The sequence below is a fragment of the Protopterus annectens genome, chromosome 12.part0 (genome assembly GCF_019279795.1).
Source record: "Protopterus annectens isolate FY-2018-M chromosome 12.part0, PAN1.0, whole genome shotgun sequence".
Taxonomy (NCBI): domain Eukaryota; kingdom Metazoa; phylum Chordata; order Ceratodontiformes; family Protopteridae; genus Protopterus; species Protopterus annectens.
In genome coordinates this window covers 647,745,601-647,772,286 of record NC_056746.1, presented here as the reverse complement: position 1 = coordinate 647,772,286, position 26,686 = coordinate 647,745,601, and the positions used below count along the sequence as shown (strand labels likewise).

At 44.2% G+C, this 26,686-nt stretch overlaps 2 protein-coding genes across 3 annotated transcripts in view; one reads left to right on the top strand and one right to left on the bottom strand.

Moving 5' to 3' along the window:
• CCHR12.PART0H7orf26 (chromosome chr12.part0 C7orf26 homolog) overlaps positions 1-26,686 on the bottom strand; it is a 1,310,154-nt gene that overhangs the window by 944,549 nt on the left and 338,919 nt on the right. The gene's annotated exons all lie outside the window — the stretch shown is intronic.
• Positions 1-26,686, top strand: part of LOC122816764 (cytochrome b5) — a 487,681-nt gene that overhangs the window by 147,335 nt on the left and 313,660 nt on the right. The gene's annotated exons all lie outside the window — the stretch shown is intronic.

Here is a 26,686-nt window from a genome sequence, read left to right as displayed (position 1 = left end):
AACCCAAAACCCTATTCATTTGCCTCCCTTTTTACCCAAACCCCAAGAACAAGGGAGAAAATTTTGCATTCTTTGGATATTCACAGGCATTTTCTTATTTTTGACAGAACAAAAGGTTTTCAGACAGTCTGAGCAGTTTTTGTTTCATTTTGTTTTGGGTTCTAAAGGAAAGCCTGTTTCAAAAAAAGACTATTTCTAAATGGATAGGCTTTGTATTTCTTTCTGTTATTCCCATCATGGTAAATCAGTTCCAAGGGATTCAGACCTCATTCCCCCTAGAGCACTGCCACTTCACAGCCTTTCTCAGAGGGTAGCTCCCAAAGATATTTTAGAGCTGCAACTTGGAGTTCAGTGCACACTTTACAAAGCACTTTCCACTTCCTCTCTTTCTTTTAAGTCCAGAGGGAGGATTTGCCACTGCAATTTACAGGGCCTCATAGCCCCCTAATCCTATTTTGCCATCCACCCAACCTCAGCTTTGGGATTCTACCCAATGTAAGGACTGCAACAATGAAACACGAAGAACATAGTACAGTTGTTTTACCTACCATAAATGTAGATGTTCGAGTGTATCCACTTGCTGCAGTCTCCACCCCATCCCCTTTCTTTGCTGGGACTAATCTGCACTTGTTTTCCTATAACATTTTTGGTGTATTGCTTGTAGATGAAGGAAATTTATTTTTCATGCATTTGTAAATTTGGGGGGGAAAAAAAGCCTGGTTTTGGGCACCTGACATCTGGGGCAAAAAAACCCGAAGAAATGGCGCTGCTGCATCTTTTATACCTGGTGCAATGCTTGGTAAGGGCGACACAACGAAGCGGACCTACCCTATTTGGGAAATCTGGCGACTGAGGGATCTTGCCAGCAGGATAACCAGAGTAAAAACTGCAACAGTGAATACACGTGAACACTACATTTAGGAGGTTTTTAAATTTCCCTTTTCTACCTGATCTTGACTAAAGCACACCTACCTGTCTGAACTTTTTTTCCCAGAACTAGCCTTGGAAGCTCAGCTTATTTATTTTTAAAACAGGACATTTTTTCCTGTAGGTTGTACATATAAAGAATTCCTTGATATGGTGAATGATCACAAGCCTAAAATGTCAAATCCCTGATTTACCAAACAATCCAAATTCAGGATTTTGCATTTTTCATTAAATTTGGAAATTTAATTAACATAATTTTTGCTACAGATAGTTCTGGATTCAAAAGGGGTACATTTGATACAGCAGCCGAGCCAAAATGTGTTGCGAGCCTCTTTAGGCCAGTTTCCTGGTCTCTGTCCAGTAGGGCCACTGATGTGATCCCGCTATCACGATTCCATCCATCCAAGATTTCTCTGAAGGAGCCGATGGGCCTCTGCATAAAATAGATTGGGATTCAATTCCCCAGAAGGAAAGTCGCTGAGGCAGGAATCTTCCTCCAGGGTGTCCTTTATTGCTCTAGGTTTAATTCCCTACTTGGCTCAAAGAAAATGGCCTAGGTGGAGCACATTAATTCAGGGTTTGCCACAGTCCACCTAAAACAGAGGTCAAAAGGGTAGACTAATTAATGTCATAGCTACCCTTTTTCAATCCTATAAGACACCTGGATTCCCTGAAAAGAAACCACTACCTGAAGGACTAACCTAATTCCTCTTCTGAACAGGATTACTCCATGCTTCCCTATGAGGATTCTGATGCTGAAGAATCCATTCCTTTGCCTCTCCTCCTGAGGATTATTCTTTTGGGGAAACACTGCATACTATGAGGGAGCATTTCCACTGGGAGAGCCAAGATTATTCTGAATCTAAGAAAAGGCTCAGAGACTTTCTGCTGCTTCCTCAGCACATACCCCTTGCTATTCCACCTGTTCTAGACATTGTAGATGATGTATTTTCAGAGTCCGGTCTGTCCCTTGACTCTTTACCCCCTGCACCTGCTAAGCCAGACAGATACTACAGGGTCCCGGATTCTCATAAATTCCTATATAAAAACCCTGCTGCTGACCCAGAAACTATATCTCAGGGTCCCAAGGGGGTTAAAGCTTCCACTGCAAACCCCCTGTCCCCTCTGATAGAGATTCTAGGGGTCTAGACAGATGGGGGAAAAAAGTTTACACTTCTGCCACCCTGGCTGTAAGGGCTTTAAATTGTCAGTTTCATATGCTTAAATATCAGCAATATTTAATGTCACTACTTAAGCAGAAAATGTTGACAAATACTGAATGTTCAGAGAACAAGGAATTGCAGGATTTATTGCATGCAACTGAACAAGTGGGAAAGCATACTTTGCAATTTGGTTATGATTCACTGGAGGCCTCTTGCAGGGCCGCTGTTACAGGTTCTATTATTAGAAGGCATGCTTGGTTAAAGGAACAGAACCTGCCTGATCATGTTAAAGCAAAATTATCAGATGCACCATTACAGCATGATACTTTGTTTGATACTAAAGTAGAAGAGGTGTTGAAAAAAATGGAGGATAAAGCAAAATCCATACAGACAGTCAAGGATTTCTTACAGGCACAGCCACCCAGGTTTAGCAGGAACTGGCCTTCTAAAAATTGGTCCTTTCCAGTCTCAGACAGACCACAAAGAGGCAGATACAGGCATCCCAGAGGCAGATCTCAGCCCCAAGGCTCATACAGGCCTAAACAATGAGGTGCTCCTACCGCCAAAAGCGGAGAAGACAAATCACAACCTTACAGGAAACCGTCCCAATCACTTTCCTGTACCAGTTCCAAGCAGTTTTCTTTTGACAGCCCCCTTAGGGGGAAAACTAGCACTTTTTTCATCAAATTGGCAAATTGTTACCCAAGACAAATGGGTCCGGAACATAGTGTCCCAAGGCTACAGGTTCCATTTTCACACTCTGCCAAGGTCAAAGGGCATGCCAGACCTGCCACACAATCAATGGGCAGAGGCACAAAAGCAAATTACAGCCCTCGTGGACATGAGGGCCATTCAGCAAGTACCGCAACAAGAGCAGGGGCAAGGATTTTACTCCAGACTTTTCCTAGTACCCAGGAAGGACAAAACCTGGAGACCAATTCTGGACCTGTCTATACTAAATACGTTTCTGGAAGTTCCAAAATTCAAGATGTTGACTCTACAGCAGCTACTGCCCATGCTGGGCAAGAGGGCTTGGCTCGTAACTTTGGACCTAAAAGAGGCATACCTGCATGTCCCAATCAGAGAATCTTGCAGAAGATGCCTCAGATTCATAGCTGGCTCAATGCATTACCAATTTTCTGCACTGCCCTTTGGCTTATCTACTGCTCCCAGGATCTTCACAAAATGCCTGGCACCAGTAATTGCATTTTGCATCAAATATATCCCTACTTGGACAACTGCTTAATTCAAGCAGAGAACAAAGACACTCTTCTAAAGCATCTGGCGTTTGTAAAAAGATTACTAATTGGCCTAGGGTACACAGTAAACAAAAAGAAATCAAAACTAGTGCCCTCTCAAGAGATAATATTCCTGGGTGCAAGCTTAAATACAACTGCCCAGATGGCTTATCTCACACCAGGCAAGCAAAAACAACTGACTGCTTACTTCAAGAAATTGGCAACAAAAACCCACTTATCTGCAAGGAAAATCCTGCAGGCCTTTGGGTTTCATGACATCCTACATTCTAATTCCATATGCCAGGCTGCATATGAGGAAACTACAATGGTATCTGAAAAGTGTTTGGACTCAGCATTGCCACAGCCTGGAGACAGTAATTGCACTCATTCCCTGCCTACAACAGGAGTTTCGATGGTGGGCAGAAGCCTGTCACCACAACAAGGGTCTGCCATTCAGTTTACCCACAGCCAGACAGACACTGACAATGGATGCATCAGATTATGCCTGGGGGGCCCATATGGCAGGAAAATGTATTCAGGACACATAGCCTGCAAACCAGATGCGTCTTCACATCAATCAAAAAGAGATGCTAGCTGTTCAAAATGCCCTGACAGCTTTCAAGGACCTGCTTCATCCAGGACCGTTACTGATAAAGACCGACAACACTACGGTCATGTGGTACATAAACAAGCAGGGAGGTACACATTCCTACCCCCTCTGCAGACAAGCAATGACCTTATGGGATACAGCATTGGCTTTTCAAGTTCACCTGCAAGCACAATTCCTACCAGGAAAAACAAATACTCTGGCAGACGAACTAAGCAGAAACCTCATGGATCCCACTAATGGAAACTGGATTCACAAGTCTTCAGTATGATAATAAGGAAATGGGGATGCCCAGACATAGATCTATTTGCCTCCCCTCACAACTGTCAGTTGCAGAGATTTTGCACAAGGATTTATCACAAGCAAGCATGGAAAGTGGACTCCCTATCATTCACCTGGAAAAATCTAACAGTATATGCTTTCCCCCCACTGCCTCTCCTTCCCAGAGTACTCGTAAAGGTCAGACAAGAGAAGCCAAAAATGATATTGATTGCACCAGATTGGCCACGCCAGCACTGGTACTCAATCCTAAAGAGCTTGTCTCAAGGTCCAGCATGGATATTGCCTCAAACTTCTCAATTGCTGACCCAACAAAACAACCAGATCCTGCACAAGCCAACTCAGGACCTTAAATCTGGCAGCATGGCGGATAATGTAGCCATTCAGAACGCTCCTCTTTCAAAAGCTGTTACGGATGTTATCTTGGAGACCAGGAGGCCCAGTACCAGAAAATCTTATGCAGAAAAATGGAAGAGATTCTGTGCTTGGAGCCAGAAACAAGGCATTGACACGTCTGTACCAAATATTCCTCAAATTTTACAATACCTAACTGAGATTCTGAACAAAGGCCTTTCTTTCTCATCAGTTAAGACCATACCTCTGCCATTTCAGCACATTACAATATGGAACCACCTATCTTTTCTCATCCTTTAATAAGGCAGTACCTCAAAGGGGCCAAAAACATTAGGCCTCCAAGGAGAGCACCAATTCCAGCCTGGGACCTCAGTTACGTTTTGGAAAAACTCACACTGCCTCCTTTCGAGCCAGCATCAACAGCAGATATAAAATTCTTATCCTGGAAAACAGCTCTGCTCCTAGCAATAACCTCTGCAAGGCGAGTCTTGGAGTTACAAGCACTCATGGCTGTGGAACCTTTCATCATTTTTCATCCAGACAGGGTTTCTCTGAGGACAAACCCTTCATTTATGCCTAAGGTGGTGTCCAGTGTGGCCCTCAACCAAACCATTCACTTGCGTACCTTTTACCCAAACCCACAGAACAAGGGTGAGAAAATTCTGCATTCTTTGGACATGCACAGGCAGTTGTGCTTCTACTTGGACAGAACTAAAGCTTACAGAAAGACTGAGCAACTTTTAGTGTCATATGCTGCAGGATCACAAGGGAAGGCTATCTCAAAACAGACTATTTCTAAATGGATAGGCCATTGCATCCATTTCTGCTATTTTCAACATGGCAAATCAGTGCCTAAGGGCATTAGGCGTCATTCCACCAAAGCAGCAGCCACTTCAGCAGCCTTCCTCAGAGGAGTACCAACCCAAGATATCTTAGAAGCTGCAACTTGGAGTTCAGTGCACCCCTTTACAAAGCACTACCACTTGCCTCTCTACTCTAAGTCCAGAGCAGGCTTCGCCACTGCAGTTCTGCACGGCCTCATAGCCTCTCCTAATCCTATTTAGCCCAGTCACCCAACCTCAGCTTTGGGATTCTACCCAAGAGTAATGACTGCAACAGTGAAACACTATGAACATAGTACAGTTGTGTACCTACCATAAATGTAGATGTTAGAGTGTATTCACTGGTGCAGTCCAGGTTACCCACCCACCACCCCCTTCTCTTTGCTGGGACTAATCTGCACTTCTCTGTCCTATACAACCTTTTTGGTGTATTTGCTTGTAGATGAAGGAAATGTTATTTTTGTGCATGCATTTCTTATTGGTATACTTTTCAGCCTACCTGTTTGGGGCACCTGACATCTGGGGCAAGAAAAACTGAAGAAAATGGCGTCTGCTGCATCTTTTATACCCCTGGTGCACTGACGTCAGGGAAGAGGCGACAGCAACCGATGCCGGACCTAGACTTTGGAATTCTGGCCGACTGAGGGTAGCCTGCCAGCAGGATAACCCAAGAGTAATGACTGCAACAGTGAATACACTTGAACATCTACATTTATGGTAGGTGCACAACTGTCCTTTTCTCTTTCCTGATCTTGACTAATGCACACCTACCTGTCTGAACACATGTGCCCAAAACTAGCCTTGGATGCTCAGCTTATTTCCATTTTTAAAACAGGACATTTTTTTCCATGTAGGTTGTACATATAAGAAGAATTAAAGGATATGGTGAATGACTGCTCAAGCCTAAAATGTCAAATCCCATGATTTTCCAATAATCAAGTCCAAATTCAGGATTTACCAGTATTTTTCCTGGTAACAGTGGAAAATCAGTATCCTTAAGCATTTTCTTGCTACAGATAGTTTGTTCACACACGTTAAAGGGGTATATTTGATACCAGCAGCCTAGCCAAAATGTGTTTGCTTTCGCCTCCCTTTTAGATTAGTTTCCTGGGTCTCTGTCCAGTAGGGCCACTGATGTGATCCCAGGTGTATATTTACGATTTCCCATCCACTCGTCAAGATTTCTCTTGAAGAGAGTCAGTGAGGGGCTCTGCCTAACATAGATTGGGATTCTATTTGAGAGCAAGGAAAGTCTCTGGGACAGGAATCTATCCCTCCAGCTTGTCCTATTTATTGTTGTGCTGAGGTTTAATTCCCTAGAGCGTGTGGCTCTAAGAGATTTGGTTTTCCTTAGGTGGAGCATGTCCATTAATTCAGGGTTTGACATGGCCTTGTGCGTAAGGCAGAGGTCAGAAAGGGTAGAGTAAGTTCCCCAATGTCATAGCTACATTTTCTCAAGTAGTATCAGTACCACCTCGGATCTCCCCTGAAAAGAAACCACTAGCCTAAACGGACTAACCTAATCAACAAAAGCAACTGTAAAGTAATCTCAAAGAGTACACAGATATATAACTAAAAATGAAAACACAAGAGAGACTACAGCACACATGATCTAAAACACAGACAGCAATCATAAATGTGCAGTTTACTATTCCGACCACTGAAGTATACCGCAGACAGATTGCATGTAAAAATCAGAGATTTCTTATTAGTTTTACATTTTATTCCTCAGGCATATTCACAAAAATAAAGCATAACTTACATTCAAAGTCATTGTAAGAGATTACATAATACACTAACACTGTAAATTTTATTATACACACATAACAATGCTAAACTTGGAGACTGCATTTAAATGCCGTCAACAAATAAACTGCATAAAAAAATCGGATGAGAATTCAATCACAATGAGCAGTCATGAACACAAAGCATTTAACAGGCTCTAAAGATGATTACAGCTTCACTATCTTTGACAAAGACAGAAGCACCCAGGAAAAATTGCTGCACAACCCTATTCCTTATAGCATCTGGAAGAACAACTTGGCTTGATCTCTATGTTGGGGATTCTTCCACTTCTCATAATTTGCTCATTTTAAAAAAAAACATTTTTGGCAAAAATGTTCAAAATCAGATTAGGAGGTCATGCTAAATGCTGGAGGTGTGGTGAAGACAATGCCAGCTACCTTGATCTACTTATAGAATGCTCTGAGTCACTACCAATATGGTTAGCAGTAAAGGACACAGTGAATATGCCTTACAGAAGGTACTACCCCCTTTGATGAATCATTTGTTTAGGGTCCTTAGTATTGTGCTATCTAATCTGGGCCAGACATTAACGGAGTAAAGATGGCTCCTGCACCTGATTTGCATGATATCAGCTATAGCATTTAAATAAAGTAAAAACATAATGAAGGACTTGTGTTGCCACAGTAATAAACTGTGCCATCCCTACCAAAATAACTGCAGTTTAAAAGTTTTTAATGATCTAGGGCGCATTTTCTTGTTTATGTGGTCACTCAACCACTAATGCATTATTTTTTTAATTTCTACTCTGTTTGAGATGTCCATTCTTAGTTGTTGTGCTTGTTTATTGAGCAAATCTATCCTCAATTTTTGTTCCATGACTTGACTAACAGTCTTATCTATTGATTTCATTAACACTGAATAACGTTTTTGTTGTAAAAAAAAAAAAAAAAAAAACTACAGAGGCATGGCCCCTTGTATGGGGCACTTCTGCTTCTAACACACACACACACACACACACACACACACACACACACACACACACACACACACGTAAACATTTATTTCCCAAAGACTTCAAAAACTTTGGAATAAGTTAGCTCTTGAAGTGAAGTGAAGTTACCCCTTGGATCCTGTTCTGCATGAACATGAACTCTGAACCAGATATACTACTACATACAATAATTACTTAATTGCAGTAGTGGCTAGATTGACTAAGCAAAGCTTCCCTGTGGCCAAAATTGTTTCTTGCCACACATCTGCTAAAATAATTTTAACAGTTCTGTCTAGATCTGGCAGCTAAGAACCAGATTTATATAGATCTGCTAGCTGTCAAAGCTACAACTGCTGTTTTTATGGAATGGATCACTAAAGGCTTTTAAAGTATGATCTGGACAAGCTCTCAGGTGGTTTGGAGTATCAAGGCTATTCCATATGATGCAGCTCTTGTCTTTTATTTTGAAATCAATTTCTGTATGGCATTTTTCTTACCTATTGTACAAAGGCATATGCAATAATTTTAATGATGTTTTGTGACATGTGTATTGCCTTATTCCTAGATGTAGTCTCTTAATAAGGCTTGGAATGGAACATGTGATCTTAGGATCAGGCATAATAGTTTGACTGTTGTGAGAGTTCACTTCAAGTACACAACGCATTACCTCTGCAAAAATTAGTTCCTGTTGCTTGCATTTGATTATTTTATTATATATTTCTTGAAATAATACTGTAATACTAACCAACTGGAGGGAAGTGGCTAATCTGAATCTAAATTTGTATTTTTTATTTGGCATCATTATTAGTGTCTGTCAAGCTTGCCAAATTCCTTTAAAAGGACAGCCACCTCACTTATACTAAAGACGGACTCTCTCCATTTATGATAGTGGAGCCTTTGCTATTCTCAGTGTGAACCCCAGAGAAAATCAACCACGTACTAGAATTACCAAGTTACCAGCATGTCTAACTCAAATGATTGGCACATTGAGCTGATCAAAACTGCTGTTATACTAGAATCTGCTCAAATTAATTTGAATGCATTCTAACTTCACTCATAAGACTAGCTAAAAAGTGCCTACTGCAGTGTTGATTCATGTCTTTTCTACCTAAAATCACATTTTTTGTTGCATTTCTTTTAGCTTTGTCATTATGTATTATCATTTTCCTTCTGGCCTTCTGATTGTGCTTCCAAAAAATGTTTGATATGTTATTGACCAAACTCTGCATCGCACTGAATTAGCTATCATTTTAATAGCATACTTTTGTTCCATTAAGTCAAATATGAAGTTACTATTCACAATGACCCCTCAGCAGAATGCTGCCATAGTTCTAAATTTTGCCAATGTAAAGAAGTGTTGTCAATATAAAATTAATAGTATGATCACCAGTGCCTTATTCATATAATGTATATCAACATAGTCAAAATTAATTTCTTACAGTAGCTGAGTCCCCTTTGTGACTGCTAATCTCTACACCTTAAATGTACAATAATTCAGAAAAGCAATAAATAAGGACAACATATTGCAGTTGGCAACAATTTTAAGAGATGGCAAGCAAATGAGATCAACTCAGGCATTAAAATTAAGCACAGCTAACTACCAAAAAAATGAAACATAAGCAGTGGGTTACACTGAGCACATCACAATCTAGGGGCAAGTTGCAAAGCCCATGTCTTATGGCAGCAGCATTCAAGAGACAATGGAGGGCTATTCTGACAGTATGGTACAGCAGCTAGAAAAAGTCTCTAAAGACTGCATTATTCAAAGCCCAAAATGCTGACCACATCAGCTCCTTTAGACTGCTGGCAGCATAAGATAAATAAACAGCAACTTGGATGTTTAAAGGCAAGCTTGGTCTTTGCTTTATAAGACATTCAAATACCTCACCATGCATTCCAAGAAAGTGGTAAGTCACGGTTTTATTTACTGATTGAAAACTTAGCCAAGCAGGAATAGTAAACAACTAATTATCCGAATTGCTGAATTAACCGATATTCTGTAAATCATGCTACGTACAACCCGGAACCCAACAGCAGACGAGAAAAGGCTACCTCGTAAGAAACGGTTAAAAAATCAAGAGCTCCGATGATAATAATTTAGGTCACATTTTACCCAGAGGAAAAAAAACAGCAAGCCGGTTGTTTGTCTGATGATGCGCATCCTTCCAGACCTTCTAAATAAATAGTGTGTGAGTGTGTGAGTGTGTGAGTGTGTGAGTGTGTGTGTGTGTGAGTGTGTGTGTGTGTGTGTGTGTGTGTTGTGTGTGTGTGTGTGTTGTGTGTGTGTGTGTGTTGTGTGTGTGTGTGTGTTGTGTGTTGTGTGTGTGTGTGTGTGTGTGTGTGTGTGTGTGTGTGTGTGTGTGTGTGTGTGTGTGTGTGTGTGTGTGTGTGAGTGTGTTGTGGCAATAACAATGCATAACCAAACATGCCTCTGTACTACTTCCTATGCCACCACTTACTCAACTCCATGTGCGACATAACGAAAACACAAACACAACTATCCTCTGTACAAATTTGTTAAAATTACAGTGTTATATAGGAAGAACTTGTGATAGTTTGCACAGCTAACGTATGGCAGCAACCTAAAGTAGAATGTACTATATAGATAAACGGAGCACTCTTGCAGAAACAAACAAGTACAGTACCTCACCACTTGGGTAGGGAACGGCAGGAAAAGAAGGTAGTTGTTGCGCTGAGCTGACCGGGAACTCTAAACTGCAGTGGCTGAACGGGAACTCCTGGTAGTGCCTATATGGTGGTCCGTGAATTCCTTGACTGGTGAAATAAAATAGAGGATTCAGTAGCAGGTAAAATCTCCAGTTCTTCGCAGAAAGAAGGAAATACCTGCTGCTGGACCCACTTTTTATTAGGGGAGAACAAAAGAAGCATAGGTTGGGGGTGGAGGTGTTATGCAAGTGGTGGCTCGGAATGCAAGAATCCGATTGGCTGCCACCACTTGCTTAGCAAGAACTTTTAAAACGCTTTTTCTGAAAAAACTTCAATGTGACCTTAATGTTAAAACACACTGAATAGTAACTTGATATGATAAATTACATATTTAGTTACGATTTCAGAGTGTTTTACATAAAGGTGAACTACAAATCAGCTGTACACTTTCTCTCGCTTGTGGAAGCACTCGGGGGTAACTGCTTGAAAATTGTATCTTCTCATGGCGCGCTTGGGCTTAAACACACAGGCGCCATGAGAAAGTACTCGGGGTCAATGAGTTAAGCCACCGTATTTGATTTTTCACAAAGACAGGGTGTCATTACATACTAATCCCTCCTTTGTACCCAAAGTTTGTTCTAATGCTACCTTAAACCAATCAGTAGAACTCCTAGTTTTTTTCCCTAACCACTGTAATGCAGCTGAGTACCATTTTCTTCAGCTAGACGTTCATAGACCACCACGTTTTTATCTACAGCGGACTAAGGTTTTCAGGAAATCAGATCAATTATTTATTTCCTTTTCTGACTCTAGATTGGGCTTACCATTTTCTAAAGTGACACTATATCTAATTGGATTTCCAGTTGTATAGCCTTTATCTATAGCTCAGAGGGCAAACCTTTACCCTACAGGATCAAGGCTCATTCTACCAGGTCGCTGTCTACCTCTGCAGCCTTTCAAGCCAGGGGTACCACTTGATAATATTTGTGCAGCAGCTACGTGGGCTACCCCTCACACTTTTATTACACATTACAAATTGGATTTGGCATCCAGGGGTAGAGCATCCTTTGGCTCCACGGTGCTCAAGAGTATTTTCTAATGGGCCACCCAAGAATAAAGTGCTAGGGATGCTGTCCCATATGTAAAAATTAAGGTGAGCTCGAACTACCTAACATTAAGAAGTTATGTACTCACCATAACGTTCCATGTTGGTAGTCCATCTCACCCTTCATTTTTACCAACCCGCCCTCCTGCCCCCATCCTGGAAGATCTGGAAGTAATAATTTGGTTGCCCTTAGTTGGAGACCCTTTAGTATTGCTTGCTTTTATGGTTGTTATTCTAGTGAGCAGCAAACAAGATCTGGGGATTGTACTGGTGCACCATGTGATACCTGCTTAGCAACAAGCCAACCAGAAGTCTTCCAGCTTGTAAATCGGCCGAGTCGGAGCCGAGGATCGGCTCCGAACCCATATGTAAAAATGAAGGGTGAGATGGACTACCAACATGGAACGTTATGGTGAGTGCATAACTTGTTATTTTGACATCTGTTTCATTTGCCTGGTCTAACCATTTATCTTACCTTTTGAATAAGATCCCATTCTACACAGCTTACTTCCCATTCCCCATTAAGAATTATGTAATTTTTGAATTTTGTCAGTGTTTCTTAGTCTCCTCTAGAAGGTGTCCATCTGCTTCCCTGAAGTTAAAAAAAAAACAAAAAGGAGTAGGCATCCCTTAATCTTCATACTGTATCCTGTTGTTGCATGTGGATATTAGACACTTGACTCTCCTCAGGTTTTTAAAGTAATTTAGTCTGTGTCACCCCAGAGGGTTTACATGTAAAATTGCTCTTCACTTCATATGGCTTCTAGTGACTCTACATTTTTTTTATGCCTTTGAACAGTCTCCATTCTGTCTTTAATTTCTGAATGAAAATAAAATTGTATACAATCCTGTCCTTTCTCTTCTCCATCAGGACTGAGAAATGCAGGTAACAGCCACTGGGCACCTTTAAGACTCTCTCAGGCTTGACGCCACCTCCCCTTCTCTGCAGATCTCCTTTGCATTGCCCCTGTAAGCACTGATAGGTGCTCCAAGCCATGTTGGTGTAAGTTTTTTAGTTTTATCTTCAGTTTTATTTAAATAAATCTTCATTTTTTCATATCCATTCTTTACACCATTTACCTTTTACAGATACCATTATTAAATTTTGGATTGTAAAGTTAGTCATTTTTGGCAAGTTTGCTTGCCAGGTCTCCTCAGTCCTGCCAGGTGAACATTTTGACTGTCAAATTTAGTCATTGAGTGTGTTTCTTTTGACTTCTCGAGTGCAGTTCTAAAAGTCAGTAAGTACGAGATTTGATGCAAGTGGTTTGGCAACAGCCTCAACTCAAATACCTTTGGGAATGCTGTTGGTGTTTACCAAGTTGGCATTTGAGTTGTCTGTACCAGAGTTGGCTATAGTACTGTAACAACCCTTTCTATGCAGGAAGAATCTCAATTCCACGTGCCATCAGTGCCATAATTCTAATGTTAGTAACAGAGGGACTGAAAATATTGTAGATGCAGCTTACTGAATTGATGGACTCCCTTGGAATTCACACTCTGCTGTTTAGTTACCGTCAGCCTGATACCCTGTCCCCATTAACCTTGTGCTAGATGGTTTAAAGCCCCAGCAGAGATGGATCAGAATTATCCTTCTCTTTTTTTAAACTAAAAAAGCAAGGCCTCCCAAGAAAGGAGGCACCTGGGCTCCCCTATAGAGACCCCCCCACCGTTGCCAGTTTAGAAGGAAAGGCTTCTCCATGATCCTCTCCTGATGATCCATATTTTGAGAAATGTTAGTTAATAAGGCAGAGTGGGAGAGTGAGTCAGTGGGTCATGATCCCTTAAGAGCAAATTGTGTAGGAGCCATTCCTTTCGAACCCCTCTCTCTTAGATAGTTGCGTCTGCCTTTCGTATGGTGTCCTTGGTCTGGATGTGTACCTAGGTGACTGGACAATATCTTCCAGCCTCCCAAGGACCATAAGTTTTGAAATAAGGCTCCCAAAGCCGACTCTGTTGCTGCTGCTTCCGTAAAGAAATAGCCATCCGTAGAGAGTTCGTAGGTCCACTCCTCTGGTAAGGAATCTCAGGAGACAGACAGTTTAGTAAGCATGCTTATGTCAGGTACTTTCTCCATTCATGATCACAGCTGTCTGAAGCACTTGACCCACTTTCAGCTTGATTTTGCAGAAAGATGATGCTTGAGACACTGGAAAATCTGCCTTGTTGGAATTTACAGAGTAACTCCGAGTCACAGGTAGCAGCATTGGTGAATTTTAATAATCTGTCCCTGCAACTGGTGTATAATGCAGTAGGTGGAGCTGCCAGTACACCTGAGTGAGCATTGCTGTTTGTTGCCATGTTTGCACCAGGCACTTCGACATTTTAAGTAATGCCTCTTACTACGGCTCATCCTTGCTTTAGCCTCGTGAAAGAGCACCTGCAAAGCAGTGAGTAAGGAGGGATGATGTCTGCAGTTGTTTGTGTGAAATTTTCTATACTTCAGACAACCTTTCTTGCAATCAAAAGAGAGGCCATTTCTTTATGGCAGCAGCAGCAATAGAGTCTGCTTTAGGAACCTTATGGTTTAGAAAAGGCAAACAGCTTTCATTTGAGCACCATTTTGATAGAAACCAGTGTAGCTGCAGAGATGTTCAAAATGGTTGCTGTCCTAAAGTCAGAGGTGCTGCAAAGAATTGGAGATTTCACAATCCCCTTTATGGAGGAACTTAGTCCCTAAGGACTTGCCTAGCTGTTATGCTGGAGGCAGTTGAATATTACATTTCCCTACACCATTCTTCATGGCAGTCCATCAGACAGGACAAGTGGATCAGGGAGGTAGTGTCCAGAGACTGCATGATTCATATCCCTCTGGACAGTAGATACTAAACCTGCTGCTGTCTAGCGTCCAGTGGATGTCTCCCTTGGGTTGGATAAAGAACCCGTGGACTGTCCAGTGCTGATGACAGTTCCCTCAGCCATGACCCAGGGGAAGGCCGACACAGAGCTGCCTACTTATACTTGCACTGAAGCTGTGCATGTGGCCTGAAAAGATGTAGAGGGGGACTCACAGCTGATTATATCTGAAGGGCCTAGGGGGATTTCCCCAAATTTTAGTTAAAGAAGAGGTGTCTGGTACCCTCATTGAATCTAGGCAAGGGTCTAAACCTCCTAGATTTGTTTAACAGATGTTCCTTTAAAAAAAGAAACAAAAACAAATGTGACTTATGTGGCTAAGGATCCTTGCATAGTAGCAAGACTTTACTCAGGGAATGCATAATGTATTTATGGCACTGAACCCCCCCCCCCCCCCCCCACAAAAGTTGTCCATCCCTGCCTCTGCTCCCTGGTCTTCCACACCTTCTAAGAAACCTAGAGATTCTGATTCTCCTGATGAAGAGTTGGATTCTTGTGAAGAATCTTGGCATTCCTCCCAGATCACTCTCCCCTGGCCCTGGGGTCTGATGAAGAAGATTTTTTTGTCACCTGACTCTCCTTTTTAAGAGTTATCCTTTGCGGATTCATTGGTCCATATGATGGACCACTTTAAGTGGGACTGTTCCCAGGTTTCTGAAGTTCAAAAAGAGATATTATGAACTCTTCCAAATGGACTCACCTAGACCCTCTGTAATCCCTCCTGTCTTAGCTGCCCTTTCAGATGCATTTACAGCAGCTTCTCATGCTACTTACTTTCAACCTCTGGGCCCATAAGAAGCCAGACAGATTTTATAAAGTTCCTGAGGATTATCAATACTTGTATAAAAGTCGATCATCTGATCATGCTCTTGTTTCCATGTCCACAGATGAGCCATCCAAAGTACTTTCCTCTTCCAAGCCGTTGGCTTTTCACAAGAACATTGTGCTATGGAGAGGTAGGTGAAAAAGTATGTACTACTGCTACTTTGGCTTTTAGTGCCATTAGTTATCAAACCCACATGAGTAGATCTGTGCTAGTAAACATACTTTGCAATGTGGTTTTGACGCTTTAGAAGCATCTTGCAGGGCTGCTGTCACTGGATCTGTACTTAGAAGGCATGCTTGGCTTAAGGAACAAAACTTGCCAGATCATGTTAAAGCTAAAATGTTAAGTTGTCAATCTCGCCTTCATTCTTGCTGGATGGGTTCGGAGCCGATCCTCGGCTCCGACTCGGCCACTTACTAAAGCTCGAGAGCTAATTTTACCGGCTCGAGGCAACCCTATATCCCATGATGCAAGGTGATGACTACCCAGATCTCGTTTGCCGCTGGCCATGCGAGGTGCTTTTTTTACCGGCTCCTGGTAAGTTTTTCAAATTTCAGACTTTTAGTCTCCCCCCTTTAGTTTTAGTCACTACCGTTGTTGTGTAAACTCTTAACGATTAGTTTAACCCTATTTCCATTAGTGTTCCCTATTTTTCCAGTTATTTATCCCTTCCCCTAAGTTAGGCCTTAAGCCTTCCCCTTTCCTAAATTTTTGTCAGGGATTCTGTGTGGTGTTTGGGTGTGTTTGTATCCCTGTTTTTTAATTTTTATTGGATTGGGTGTTTATTGTGTGTGTGTCTCTGTTTTTGTCACTTAGTGTTTCCTCGACACAGTTATGTCGAAGGACACAAAGTTCTCAGGCTTCAAGAAGTGTGACTCGTGCTGTCAGAAGATGTCTCTGACAGACGGTCACACTTCTTGTGTTTACTGCCTGGGACCTCTGCACCTGCAGGACTCTTGTGCTGTCTGCCATGCCTTCAGCCCAAGAGTCCTGCAGGAGCGCAGAAATAAATTAATACTGAGGGGCTTATTAAAGCCTGAGAGCTCCCCGACTAAGTCGGCTCCGGGGAAGCCCTCGAAACCAGTTAAGCCTTCGGCTCCAAGCCCTAAGCCATCGGCTACTGGTTCGCCTTCTGTGACGAGATCGGCTCCGGCCGGAGCCGATCCTTCTATGTCACAAGCTACGGTATCGGCTCCATCCGGCACCGATTCTGCTAAATCTGGGCACTCAGTGTCGGCTCCAGCTGGAGCCGACGTATCCTTGGCTCCACTTATCTCAAAAAAGAGATCAAGATCCCCTTCATTGGAGTCGATACATTCGGCTCCGAGATCACCCCTGCTCTCAGAGCGGAGCCATCGGAGCCGGTCTTCTCGGTCATCCAGGCTGTCCGACCACGACCTTGAGAGAGTGGTGAGTAGACTATTAAAGTCTCAGGCATTGGCTCAAATGCTCCATAGCCCGTCTCAACAGACGGTAGCTATTATACATCCACCTAACATTCCTCCTTCGACTCTCTTACAGAGCTCGGAGCCGGAGCTCCTCGGAGCCATGACTGTTGTGACTTCGGAGCCGATACCACACCCCCCTTCGGCTCCGTCGTCCTCTGCTCCGATCTCCTCCTTGATGCCTTCATTGGAGGGATCCGGGCATCTGGTCTCTCTCGTCGGCTCCGAGGGGGCGAGTGGCATCGGACCCTTGTCCGACCCCGTTCTCCCTCTCGGAGCTTCGGCGCTGGTGAGCTCAGCCCCGACATCGGCCTCGGAGTCGTCCCCGTCGGTGTGGCCTGGGGTTCCTATGTCTTCGGAGCGGGAGCCTTCTGGCCTCTCTGACGGGGGAGCCTTCGAGGTGAATGAGGAGTGTACTAGCCCCAGGGCGTAGTCAACGGTCAGTTCCATCAGCTCCTCCCACTACAGTGCCTGCTGACGTCTCTTCCCACTCTCTTGCTCCCGGACCCAGAGATCCAACGCCTCAGGTTTCCCCACTGGGAATATCTTCCTCTTCCAAGGCTTCTCCTGACCCGTCAGGTGAACCTCCGCGTAAGAGGACATGTAAGAGGAAGCATCTAGACTCCCCCGAGTCTATTACATCCGATACTGACTTGGATGAGTCGGAGGGATCCCCAAGGTCCCTCTCTGAGGATGTCTCTTTCTCAGACATCATTGAACTCCTTAAGCAGAGGGGGAACTGGCCTTCCCTTCATCCTTCCGAGGACGAGTCTGTATACCTGGAGGCGTTCGGGTATCGACCCTCCACCTCCTGGGTGTCTCCGCCTTTCGACCCTCTTATGGACGTGGTGGCTCGGAAGGCGTGGATGGCCCCGGATTCAGTGGAACCTATTCCTCGGAGGCCTTCTAAATTCATCACGGCCCCACCTGATAGGCAATATTTGACAAAAGGTGTCCCAGTTGATGCCATGGTGATGGCTGCAGCCACCAAGAAGGAACTAGCTGATCCTTCAGTACCTGTCCATCCTCCTAACAAGGATTCCAGGACTATGGATAGGTATGGCAAGCGGATTTTTTCTTCAGCGACTTTTGCCATGCGGTCGCTGAACTACTTGTGTCACTTCACCCACCTTCAAAGAGATGTTCTTAAAGAGTTGGGAGAAGTTTTACAGGATCCGTCAGCTGCTGGGTCCCAGGATAAAATTAACTCACAGCTAGGAATCCTAAACTCCATTGTTAACTCCTCCATGCGGCTCATTTCATATGCAGCCGATGGAGAGTAGGCCGCAGGCACAGGAGTGGCTTTAAGGCCAATCCTGGATGCGGCTTTGTAATTTTGCAGATCCTTCAAGGCCTTCACAAACTCTCCCTTTGATGGCTCGACTTTGTTCGGACCTCAAGTGAAAGACACCTTGACTAGATGCGAACCAGATGGCAAGACTCTTTCTGCCGTAGGAGTCCGTTTCTCCACCCCTTCAAGACCTTACCCAAAAGGTCAGATGGGAGGGAACATGTGGTTCCAAATCTCAAGGAGTCACGCCTGACGACGAGGTCAGTTTATCCCCAGAGGCAGAGGGGGTAACAACAACAGACGCCGCCCTAGGGGCAGAGGGGGTCCGCAGAATCAGGGTAGCAGGGAGCCTCTCTCTGACAAACCCTTCCAGCATCCCTGAGATGTTGCCCGATTGTCCACCTTCGGAGGCAGTCGGGGGAAGATTATCGCTGTACCCAAAAGCCTGGCTTTCCCTTTCTCAAGACAAATGGGTACAGTCGATCATATCCGAGGGTTACAAAATTCCCTTTATTCAAACCCCAGTTCAGCAAAAGGGAACCCTTCCAGACGTTCCACCTGGTCTAAGGGAACTAGCAGTACCAAAGATTTCAAAACTGCTAGCAAAAAGAGCCATCCAGCCAGTCCCAGCAGACCAAATAGGATCCGGAATCTACTCAAGGTTCTTTTTAGTACCAAAAAAGACAAGGGGACTGGAGACCAATATTAGATCTCGGCAAACTAAACAAGTTTGTAAAGAAAACAAGATTCCGGATGGTCACGCTTCAGTCCATTCTACCCTTTCTGGGCAAGGACAATTGGATGTGCTCAGTAGACCTTCAGGATGCATGCTATCACAAAAATTCACAGGCGCTCCAGAAGGTTTCTCCACTTTCGGCTGGGGGCCAGTCACTTCCAATTCAGAGCCCTGCCATTTGAACTCACTACAGCCCCCAGAGTGTTCACCAAATGTATGGCAGCGGTTACGGCTCACCTGAGACGTCAAGGATTTCAGGTGTTTCCATATCTAGACGACTGGCTCCTCAGTGCCACCACCAGGCATCAACTTCTCCAAGCCAGAGATTACACCATTCACATTTGCAGAGGGCTAGGGATTTTTATAAATTTCGAAAAATCTGCCTTGTCGCCCTGTCAATCTATTACCTTTATAGGCGCCAAGTTGGATACCGTACAACTTTCAGCAAAGTTAACAGACCAAAGGATCTTGGATATTCAAAACCACATCCATGTGATTCTTCACAGTGACAAAATTCAGGCCAGATTTGCTCTGAAAGTATTGGGTCTTATGGCGGCCGCCATAACACTTCTTCCCCTTGCCCGCTTCTACATGCGTCTCCTACAATGGATGCTGTTCGCCTAATGGTCCTTTCAACAACTTCCCATGCGTCACAGGATCATAATAACTCCAATTTGCAAAAGGCATCTGACCTGGTGGATATTGTCCCCTCAAGTCCATCAGGGCAGACCTTTGTTCCTCCGCCCGTCGCCACGGTTACATCAGATGCCTCCTGATCGGGTGGGGGCATTATCAGGGCAGGATGGTCCATGGCACTTGGCAACCTTTCAATGCCACCTGCACATAAATGTCCTGGAGATGAGAGCAATGCTTTTAACGTTGCAAGCCCTCCACGACTCTCTTCCCCTGGGAACTATTGCAGTCGAAATGGACAATATGTCCGTAGTGTGGTATATCAACAAGCAGGGCGGAACCAAGTCCTATCCACTGTGTCGAGAGGCACTCAGACTTTGGCAGTGGGCAATCTCTTCTCAGCGGTTTCTGATAGCAACGCATATCCCCGGGAAATCCAACATCATAGCGGACAGGTTGAGCAGAGCTATTCTCATGCCTCACGAGTGGTCTCTCAAACAATCTGTGACGGAAGAGATTTTTCAGAAGTGGGGCCTTCCTTGCTGCGATCTTTTTGCTACCCCTCAAAACAGCAAATGCCCCGACTTCTTCTCTCTCTTTCCCCTTCCAGGCCATCCCCCCAGAGACTCTCTAATCCAAGATTGGCCCTGGGGACTTCTCTATGCCTTTCCTCCTTTCCCTCTAATACCACAAGTAATTCAGAAAGCAACCGCCTTGAGAGCCAAGATTTCCATCCCTAGCCAGGCTTCCTATGATTTCTAATCCCGTCCGGGATATCATAGTAGCTTCCCTTAAATCTTCCACCAGAAGGATTTACACTAGTAAATGGCAACGTTTCTCCTTCTGGGCAAAAGCTAGGAACATAGATCCCTTTACTGCTCCGATTCATTCGGTCTTGGACTTCCTAGCCGAGATTTTTCATTCAGGATCTTCTTCCTCCACAGTAAAAGTTCAGCTGGCAGCCATTTCAAATTTTCATATCGGCTTGTTGGACCACAACATCATGTCACATAAACTTTGCAAGGCATTTCTTAGAGGTATATTTCTACTTAAACCTCCGATTAGAGACCCCCCACCACAGTGGGATCTAAATTTAATTTTAACATCCTTGATTCTTCCCCCTTTCGTACTCAAGTGCTACCTGTTCATTGAAATTTCTTTCTTGGAAGACACTCTTTCTAGTCGCCATTACTTCTGCCAGGAGAGTATCTGAGCTTCATGCCCTCTGCATTCGTCCTCCCTACTTAATTTTCCACAAAGACAGAGTTTCTCTAAGGACTAATCTGTCTTTCTTACCCAAAGTGGCATTGCAGACTAACTTAAATCAATCTATTGATCTTCCAGTTTTTTTCCCAAATTATTCTAATAGAGCGGAACAAAAACTACATTATCTCGATGTTCACCGCCAACTCAGATATTATCTGGACAGAACCAAACATTTTAGGAAATCTGATCAACTGTTTTTATCCTATGCAGAGAACAGGAAAGGCCTTCCAGTATCCAAGGTAACCCTATCTAGATGGCTGTCTTCTGTGATTACATGCATTTATCAGCTCAGAGGTAAAGAGTTGATTTCTAGGCCAAAAGCCCATTCTACCAGAGCACTAGCTACATCTACAGCTTTTCAGGCTAGACTCCCAGTAGACACTATTTGTGCAGCAGCCACATGGGCCTCTCCTCATACCTTTGTTTCGCATTACAAATTAGACTTGGCCTCCAGAGACAGAGCAAATTTTGGTTCCACCGTTCTCAAGAGTCTGTTCCATTGAGCCACCCAGGATAGAGGTGCTAGGGACGCGGTCCCATCCAGCAAGAATGAAGGCGAGATTGACAACTTAACATTGAGAAGTTATGTACCTACCATAACGTTCCATGTTAGTTGTCTTCTCTTCTTCTTTCTCGGCCCCGCCCACCATCCCCCTAGCCTGGTCAGACCGAGAAGATTGTTCCTCTTCCTTGAAGAGTCTTGATCCAATTTTTCTAGCTAATCAGCTTACTAGTGTCACTAGATCAGGTTGGTCCTTTTCGGGGGATTATTATTATTACCTCTTCCTCCTCCTCTCCAGTTGGAGGAATATATTGCATAATTTCCGTAGCTACCAAACGAGATCTGGGTAGTCATCGCCTTGCATCATGGGATATAGGGTTGCCTCAAGCCGGTAAAATTAGCTCTCGAGCTTTAGTAAGTGGCCGAGTCGGAGCCGAACCCATCCAGCAAGAAAGAAGGCGAGAGAAGACAACTAACATGGAACGTTTATGGTAGGTACATAACTTCTCATTACTGGATGCTGCCTTAAACCAAGACCGCCTTTTTGGCAACAGAGCAGAAGAAGTCCTCAAAAGGTTGGAGGAGAAAGCTAAATCTATGCAAACTGTTAAAGATTTCCTACAAATACAGCCTCCCAGATTCAGTAGGCATTGGCCTTCAAAGAACTTGTCCTTTCCAGTCCCTTCCAGGCCTTCTCAGTCCAAACCCAGGAACAGCAGACCACCCAGAAGTCTCAGGCTACGCACAGACCTAAGCAGTGGGGGCCTCCCACTTCCAAAGCAGGGAGTAGTAAGCCACCCCCCTATGGAAAAATGGCACAATGACTTAACCTTAACCCTTCCAAGCCCTGCTCAGCTACCTGCTCCCTTAGGAGGAAAGCTCGCCCTGCATGCAAAAAACTGAGAACTCATTACCCAGGACAAATGGGTTTTGAACATAGTCTCCCAAGGATACAGATTCCACTTCCACACACTACCAACCCCAAATGGTTGGCCAGACCTACCCCTAAATCAATGGGCGGAGGCCCAACAGCAGGTTCTCTCTCTTCTCAGTATCAGGGGTATTCATCCTGTCCCAGCAGATCAAAGGGGACAAAGTTTTTATTCAAGACTTTTTCTGGTACCCAGAAAAGACAACTCCTGACCTCCTATCCTGGACCTCTCTATTCTCAACACCTTTCTGGTAGTTCCAAAATTCAAAATGCTAACTCTTCAACAGCTTCTTCCTATGTTAACCAAGGATGCCTGGCTGTCAACCCTAGACTTAAAGGAAGCTTACCTGCACATCCCAATAAGGGAATCTTGCAGGAAATACCTACGCTTCAGGGTAGGCTTCATGCACTATCAGTTCTCTGCACTTCCATTTGGCTTATCCACTGCACCTAGGGTATTCACAAAGTGTCTAGCTCCAGCCATTGCATTTTGCAGGCAGAGAAATATTTAAGTTTACCCATACTTGGACAATTGTCTGATTCAGGCAGAAAGCCAGGACTTACTATTACAATACCTGGCATTCGTACAGAAAATTCTACCCTCTCTGGGGCACACCAGCAACGAAAAGAAATCTCACCTAGTACCCTGCCAACAGATTGTATTCCTGGGAGCAAGCTTGAACACAACTTCCCAGATGGCATTCCTCACTCCAGAGAAACAAGTTTATTTGACAACCTACTTCAAACTATTGGCCACAAAACCCCAGCTGTCTGCAAGGAAAATACTGCAAGCCCTGGGGTTCATGGCCTCTTGCATTCTACTAATTCCATATGCAAGAGGAAACTCCAATGGTATCTAAAAAGCCTATGGTGTCAACATTCTCAGGACCTGGAAACAATGATTTCCATCATTCCTTGTATGAAGACGAGTTCTTCTGGTGGGCAGAGGCCTGCTACCACAACAAGGGACTCCCTTTCACTCTACCCCCTGCAGCCCAAACACTAACAACAGATAGATCAGACTATGCATGGGGGACTTACATGGCAGGGCAGTGCATTCAGGGCAAATGGAACCCGAGACAGATGCACCTGTATATCAATCAAAAATAAATGTTAGCTGTACAGAATGCTCTGACAGCCTTCAAAGACCGTATTCTTCCAGGACAACTATTGGTAAAGACAGACAGCACCACAGTTATGTGGTACATAAACAAGTAGGGTGGAACCCACTCGTACCCTCTCTGCAGGCTAGCCATGGCTCTGTGGAAGACAGCCTTGAGCTACCAAGTACACCTACAAGCTCAGTTCCTGCCAGGCAAACTAAATTCACTGGCAGACAACTTAAGCAGAAATCTCATGGACCCACACGAATGGAAACTAGAACCCAAAATATTAAACCTCTTGAGGAACAAATGGGGACTCCATAGGTAGACCTGTTTGCCTCCTCTCAGAACTACCAATTGAACAAATTCTGCACAAGAACTCCCCACAGTCAAGCTTGGAAAGTGGATGCCCTGTTCTTTACCTGGGAGAGCCTCTCTGTTTATGCCTTTCCCCCTCTGCCTCTCCTCTCGAAGGTTCTACTAAAGATCAAACAGGACAAGCCAAGGACAATACTGATTGCACCAGACTGGCCACGCCAGCACTGGCACCCCCTCTTGCACAGTATGACACTGCTGCACCCATGGCACCTGCCTCTGACCCCTTCCCTGCTATCCCAGCAGGTGGGCCAGATTCTGCACCCTCAGCTTCAAACCCTGAACCTTGCAGCCTGGCTAATTCCTTCAGCTCTCCTCTAGCATCCCTCAGTAAGCAGGTGCTGGATGTTGTTCTGGAGGCAAGGAGGCCTAGTACTAGAAAAGCCTATGCTGAAAAGTGGAAAAGATATTGTTCCTGGAGCCAGGCTCAGAGGATGGGCACAACGGTGCCCAGCTTGCCTCATATTCTACGGTACGTAACACAAGTGCTCCACAAGGGCTTATCCTTCTCGTCAATTAAAATTCATGCCTCTGCCATTTCAACACATTGTAATACTGAGCCCACCCTTCTTCTCTCACCCCTTGCTAAAAGAATTCCTTAGAGAGGACAAAAATTTAAGACCCCCCCCCCCAGGAGAGCTCCCACTCCAGCCTGGGACCTTAACTTTGTATTGGAAAAGCTCACTCTTCCCCCCCCTTTGAGCCAGCTGCAGCAGCAGCGTTGAAATTCCTTTCTTAGAAAACAGCCTTCTTTCTAGCCATCACTTCAGCAAGAAGAGTGTCTGAATTACAGGCCCTCATGGCAGTGGAACCCTTCATTATCTTCCATGCGGACAGTGTTTCCCTCAGGGCTAATCCTTCCTTTATGCCCGAGGTGGTGTCTAGTGTGGCCCTAAATCAGTCCATTCATTGCCTATTTTTTTCCCTAATCCACAAAACAAAGGTGAATGAATACTGCACTCTTTGGATGTGCACAGACAACTTAGATTTTACTTGGACAGGACTAGGCCTCTCAGAAAATCTGAACAGCTGCTAGTTAGCTTTGCTGCAGGGGCAGAGGGGGAAGGCTATTTCAAAGCAAACCATCTCCAAATGGATAGCCCATTGCATTCATTTCTACTACAAACACCATAGAAAACCTACCCTACAGGGGATAAGATCACATTGCACCAGGGCTGCATCTACCTCTGCGGCTTTTCTCAGAGGAGTCCCTACCAGGGACATTCTAGAAGCTGCTACCCGGAGCTCTGTACATACCTTCACCAAGCATTACCACATGCCTATCTTTTCTAAATCCAGAGCTGGATTTGCCACTGCAGTCTTGCAGGGCTTAATAGCTGGCGCTAATGCTCTTTAACTTCCTCCTCCCTTCCTTAGCTTTGGAAATCAACCCAAATGTGATGACTGCAACAGTGAAACACGAAGAACATAGTACAGTTGTGTACACTTACCATAAATGTAGATGTTCGAGTGTATTCACTGTTGCAGTCCTGGTTACCCTCCCTCCAGCCCCCTGACTTCTCTTGGCTCTACCTTTCCTTCTTGTCTGGTGTATTTGCTTTTTGATGGGGGTGTACCATACCATATAATTGCTTCCTATTGTGGGGGTACCTGACATCTGGGGCAAGAAAACCTGATGTAATGGTATCGGCTGCATGTTTTATACCCCTGATGGCCTGACGTCATGGAAGAAGAGACAGCATCCAACGCAGAAATCCAAAGACTCTGGTATTCAGGCTAACTGATGGCTACCTGCAGGCAGATAACTCAAATGTGATGACTGCAACAGTGAATACACTCAAACATCTACATTTATGGTAAGTGTACACAACTTTACTTTGATAGCACCCTTTAGATCCAGGCAGCACTGTTTCCTCCTCCTCCTCCTGGAATTCTCCAATGGGAAGCATGAAGTGCTACTACAGAACAAAGGGTCCATCATACACTCAACCTGGTGCCACTAGGTCTTACAGTTTGGACAATCTGATCCTGTTGCCTTTTAGGCACCAGTATACTGAGAAATTGTAGAATATACTTAGGGAAGCTAGAAAGGCTGACAGTAGTTTAATAGCATCTATCCACCCTGCTGGTGACGGACAAAAGACAGAGCCCTCACTTTGCACTGATGTCCCCCTTCCATCAGTTTATCTGAGCGTTTTGGAACAGGCAATGCTTACATTTCAATTAAAGCTCCTCTCTGTCTGCCATTTCAGTCTGTTTGCCAGTGGATCTGCTGTTGCCCCCCCTGAGGTCAGTGAAACAATTCCTCAAAGGGGTACTAACAACTAAGGCACATGGAAAGGAATTGTTTCTCCTTGTGATCTAAATTACGTCTTGGAGAAGACTACAGCACCTGTAAACTTTCTGACATGAAAAATTGCTGTGCTTGTCGATATCACCTCAGCCAGGTGTCTGTCGGATCTGCAAGCTTTGACATGCAAAAAGCCCTTTCTAGTCCTCCATGGAGATAAGATGAGCCTGAGAACTAATATGTCTTTCATGCCCAGTATTGTGGCAGTTTTCCTGAACCCGACCATATAGTTGCCTATTTTCTTTCCTAAACCCCAAAATAAAAGGGAAAGAATCTTGCACAGTAAAAATTTCATCCAGCTGTTTGTCCCCTTTGCTGCTAAGAAAGAGGGAGAGGATGTTTCTGAATTTATTCATATGGCTAGCACAGTGTATGCAGTTTTGTAAGTCCTTCTAAGGGTAAACACCCGGCAGGCATAGTCAAGACATATCAGAGACACAACTACTGGTACTATGGCATTCCTTTTAATAGGTTTATTTTTCAAGCTTTTCT